A 6,000-nucleotide genomic window follows, 5' to 3' on the forward strand; every position below is an offset into this window, starting at 1 on the left:
CTGCAGGCCGAGGGAATATCCCCCCGACCTGCACCTAATAAGAAGTTGCAGGCGCAGCCGGTCGTGAGAAGTGCTGTTTTATCCCGGGGGGGAGGAGGAAGGGGGGCACAACGTGACACGCATACCACCCTCTACGCCCCTGAACTACCATCTTCGCCGGAACAATGTCTGTACGCCTCCCCCGCGATCGGTGCGTCCTGCTGGATGCATACAGGATGTGAATCTCCGACTGCTTCAAGGGAAGTATTCGTTTTATCAGTATTTTTTAATTTTTGATGTCGACGATGTTTTTTCTGTCAACAACGATGTTACAACGGTCAATAAATATAGGATTTCTCAATCACATAAATACAAAATGACAAAAAAAGGTCCAAAGGACGGAAAAGGCTTCCTCTAATAAAAATACGGGTTTCCATTTAAAAAATCAAGGTTGACCTTGGAAATGACCTTGATAATTGACGCCAAGGTCAAATTCAAGGTCAGCAAAATATGACCTCCTGTTAACTTTTGTTCGAAATATTTTTTTTATAAAAGTCGAATGGGACACCTTGTATATATTTACCTTATATACAGGGTGTTCAAAAAGTTTGGAACCCCCCTTTATCTCAGAAAATACTGCTCAAACAAAAAAATGATAAGGACAAAAGTTGCAGGGTTTTGAGTGAACAGTAAAACGGTGACCTTGACTATGACCTTGAATGCCATTTAGAGGTCAAGATGAAAATTTTAAATGGAACCTTAAATGTGACCTTGACCACGCCCTTCAAGGTCATTTAGAAGTTTGACGCTACAGTTACCTTTAGGTCATGATCAAAGACATGGTATAGGTCATTGTTTAATTTTACGCTCACTCAATTTCGGCAGTCGAGAATTTATTTATTTATTAAAAATCGACTTGACCTGTAAACGACTTTGAAGGTCATGGGTCAAGGTCACATTCGAACGTAAAAATTTCCATTTTTTCCGTTTCCGGGGTCAAAAATATACGGTTCCATTTAAAATTTTCAGGTTGACCTCTAAATGACCTTGAAGATCATGGTCAAGGTCATGGTCAAGGTCACCGTTGGATTGCTCACTCAAAATCCTGCAACTTTTGTCCTAACAATTTTTTTGTTTGAGCAGTATTTTCTGAGATAGAGGGAGAGGTTCCAAACTTTTTGAACACCCTGTATAATATATTCTGAAAATAACGCGGAAAATTTCAAGGCACGCCCCTGCAGCGGTAAACTGTTACAGTAGTTCCGATAACAGAACTTTATTGGCTTATTATTTTCTTTTAGTTAAATCTGTTTATTTTGATCGTAGGCAGCTGTGGTAGCTACATGTACACTGGATATTGGGACACCCTTTATAATTAATTCCGAACTCATATTTATAGTTTTCAGAAAGTTTAGTCTTGATGAGAAACGAAAACTGTTTACTAACGAGGACAGTTTTGAGAAGCAAAAGAGAAGGTAGCCCGATCGCAATCCACACTGATTAGTTTTTTTTGTGTGCGTCGTTATTCGCGTCGTGCGGCGCACATCTCGGCAGGCCGAGGGAATTTGTCAAGGTACATTTGCCGGGAAACGGCCGCGTCGAGCGAAAACAAAGAAATAAATTAAACATCTACCTGCTTATGCCGATAAATTTTCGAGCTGACGCCGCATTTCCCGTGTTATTTATTGGGGAGCGGGAAAAAAAATATTCCCGGACGACGGCGATATCCTTAAGATTGGGAAAGGGGTCCGCGCGACGTCCTGATCGGGAATCAATAACCCGCAGCCCCCATAAATCGGGGGAATTCCGTCCGGGCGCGGCGGCCCTATATCTGAAAGTTTTTTAATAGTGGCTGCCAGACCTTCTATCTCTTATTACCGGAAACTTTTTAATGCCGCCGGAAAAACAAATGTACTTTCTTGATTTATTCCCGGACCGGCGATCGGTCCCCGGTCGCCGGGCCAGTGGCGTCGCAGGGCCCAATTCCACATTTATAAGAAATTATCACACAGGCATACTGTCAAGTATGGAGATTTTAAACATTATTAATTATGAATTTTTATAGTTAAATATGAAAAAAGCATCAACCCTGTCTTTATTCAAAATTATTTTATGTACACTTATTGTAGAACTTATATAAAAAGTTTTAATCGACAAAACAGTTGCGTCAGTATAAAATTCAAGAAACAGTTCTATCCTGTGCACACGGCAATGTTGTATTTACTATAGTTAAAATAAAGAAAATGTTCCGATTGAATTGATAGTATTTTGATTATACAATGAAAAAATTAAATATGTACTGTATACGAAAAAATGTATGAATTATAATTTGGGCTGTTAGAACTGCGCCGCGAGACATAGGCGTACGCATTAGTTATTAAAAAGCAACAAATTAAATTGTCTACAATACACCACCATAAACAGCAACGGATAGAAATTAATTACGCAACATCCGCATGATAACAAAAACAACAGTATACTAACGTGAGGTGAACATGAAAAGCATTCTGAGGTAGCGGTTCACGCATGTCTCGGTTGACCTTTTTAGCACGCTATTGAATTGCGGCTCTCTCTGACAGCCTTAATTATAATGGTTAGAATTTTGTTTTTATTTTGAAAAACGATTTAAAAGTTTTCTGTTAATAAGGATAGTGTCAGATTTTATTTAAGTAGGTCGTAGGTAAAACTTTATTATTATTTCTTTCGACATTTGACACAATCAGATTACAGTCATCACAACAACAGTTTAATAAATACTTATAATTTTTAAAGCATATATTTCAATATAATATTTTATGGTGTATTGGGTGCATTTTAAAACAAATTATCTTTAAACTAAAAACATATTTCTGACACACCGTGTATATATCCAAATATGCAAATATACGGTGACCCGCAATATAACTTTGCAGCAACAACAAGTATAAAGTAGTTTGCGTTGTTATTATAATAAGCAGGCAACAATTTCAAGATAGCGTCTTCCTGCCTGCTTCCTTCCTTCGTTTTATTTCCTGCAGCTTCCTGCAAGATCCTGCGACTCAGCATACCCCATTTCTAAATTCCACTGGGGACCGAACTCACGGCAACAGTCTACCTTTTCCAAAACTAGAGTGTTCTTAGGATTATAATGGCGTTTTCAAAAATATCGTTACGACAAAACTACCTGCATTCGAAAGAAAGTTAAAAAAAGGTTATTCATACTCCAATACTTTTATTACATTATTTTTCACTAAGGTATATAAAATTTATAATCAACAAAAATGCAACATCCCTAGAATGGGCATGACAGATCTTTATTAATTTATCTTGTAAATACTGTACAAATTTAATGAACATGAAATTTTTTTTGTCCTATAGTTGTATAATAGTTTTGTCAGTGTTTTACAGATTGATTTTTAGTAATTAAAATCAAATCTCAATCTCTAATAAATACATTTTTTAGTCACAAGTGAAAAAAAAATTACAATTTAAATGAAGTAAAAGAACATTAAATAATTAATTATTTATTAGCGTTTCTAATAAAATGAAAATTTCATCGTAAAATTGGAGTCTACCAAAAGTAACACAAGCGTTACACGAAATGAGCAATATTTTAAAAATAATGAAGATTTGCCAGCTACAGTTTGCAATTTTCGTACAAAATATGGTCGAAATACTGATTTAACTTCTTCAATTGTGAAGAGATTAATTGAAAAAGGAAGACTGGATCAACTAGTGATCTTAAACACTCTGGCCGTCCTTCAACAAATCGTTCAATAGAAAACATCGAAGCAGTTGAAGAGAGTGTTGCTGAGAGTCCAGTAACATTAAATCGGCACCGTGGTCAACAATTGGACATTTAGAGAAGCTCTCTGCAGCGTATTCTCACGAAAGTTTTGCATCTTCATGCTTACAAAGTTCAATTGACTCAAGAACTGAAGCCTACTGACCATGCAGAGCGAAGACATTTCGTTGAATGGATTAAGAAACAAGTGAATGCTGATTTTTCGAACAAATTCATCTTCAGCATTAATCGAGAAAATTGTCGCGTTTGGAGTTCAGAAAATCTATGAGTGATTGTTGAGAAACAAATGTATTCACAACGTGTCACTGTTTGGTGTGGATTTTGGGATGGGGGCATCATCGGACCATTCTTCTTCGAAAATGCGACTGGTCAGTCAATAACAGTTGATGGTGCTCCTTATCGCGACATGATAATCCAGATTTCTGTACCTAAATTGCAAAATTTGGATGTAAACGACATGTGGTTTCAACAAGACGATACCACATGTCATACAGCCAGAGAATCAATTCAATTACTCAGTGTAAGTCATTTCCTGGTAGTGTAATTTCCCGTTTTGGTGATCAGAATTTTTACAAAATATGTAAAAAAATGAGGTATGGTGGTTGTACTTTCACTCAATTTATAAATATCGCGTAGACTTTTGCGCGGGCAAGGGCGGTGTATTATTATCAGAATTAAAATAATTTCCGCTGGATAGTTTATTTTTATGATTACAGTACGATACGACCGAGGACGTAGCTCCTCTCCTGACTCCCGCGTTGCCTCCTGAGAAAATCACAATTACAGCAGCAATGGCTCCGCAGGATAGAGAATAATTTCGGCATTAGCCGCGGCGGATTGCGCCTCGGGGAGATGGAATCTTAATGCGGACATTAGAATTCAAAGAACTCGCAGGAATAGTAAACCGAAATCCAAATCGCTTTATAACGTGCCACGCTCCTAATTTGGAGTCGTCATGTTCCCTGTCTGCGTCAGTTAAGTTGCATAATCATTGGGGATTGGCGCGTCGTGCCAAGCTATGAAATTGGCGTACGGGATTATTCCTCACGGTAGTGCCAACACATAAATTCGAAAACTCCCCATGCGACAACAAAACATCTCGTGGATCAGGCAATAAATCTTTTACAAGTTCTTCCTTAGGATTTATTTCTTGGTTAATATCTATAACAATGGCTATATTGAATCTAACTTTGCAACATTAAATTTGGATCGTGTCACACGCACTGGCCAGGTTCTTCAATCCTGGTTATGTAACTGCAAGTAGTCAAAGTCGACGTTCGAACACCTCTTTAACAGAGACGCTTCAAAACCTGGTCGATCTTCGATACGATGTCGGCTCTTAGGTATCTGTTGCTGCCCTCAAACGTCGCGGTCAGCAGAGGTCGTTTGGAAATAGGAGTGATTTTTAGAGTAGACCGAGGAGCTTGGCGCGGCTCGTCAGTTTACTATGTCACCCTCGATCGTACTCTGCAATATTTTGGTAGTCTAAGTAGTCCAGGCGGTAGAGCATTCGAGGCGTTTGTATTTGAAGTCATCTATTTTGTTGTACAGGAAAATCCCAAATATTATGTAGAATAAGAATCCGAATTTGCTTATTCCAAAAAACCATTGCTAAATTCAGAGGAACAACAGACATACAAAAAGAATGAAAAATTACCCGTTTTTAGAAATATTTTTCCTATAACATTGGAAGTAAGCCCTAAATAAAATAGTCATTCTTTATTTCTTGTTTATTTGACGATTTTCTATAAAGTTACAACAACTGCGAATAAAAAAAAGTTGAATTTTGCATTAACAATGGGCGAAAAATAGTAGAAAATCATATGTATATTTGGAGCAATTTTTAAAATAAGTAAATATTGTTGTGAAATATAATATTTTATTTGCCAAAGTTGTGTTTGTTTGTGTTGTGTTCTTTGTTTTGTTTGGGTAAATACTTTTTTTGTTGGTTAGCTGCTGATTGTTAAATACAAACCTTTCTTTGTCTCACCTTTTCCCTTTCCAGCTGATGTTAGATGCTTGTTTTATTATTAGTGATCTCCGGAGTCGGTTCTATTAATTTTAATACACAAACAAGTACAATGCAACACACCAAAAAAATAGAAATTAAACTTTAATACAATCTTTATTCCAGAAATTTTGTGGGTTGACTTAAAACTTGTAACTTGTAACTCAAATTGTGAATATCTTCCTTAACAATAATAAAGAATATTTTATTAATTTTTGTTGTCTTTTCT

This window comes from Anoplophora glabripennis, unplaced genomic scaffold, assembly GCF_000390285.2.
Source record: "Anoplophora glabripennis isolate ALB-LARVAE unplaced genomic scaffold, Agla_2.0 scaffold346, whole genome shotgun sequence".
Classification (NCBI taxonomy): domain Eukaryota; kingdom Metazoa; phylum Arthropoda; class Insecta; order Coleoptera; family Cerambycidae; genus Anoplophora; species Anoplophora glabripennis.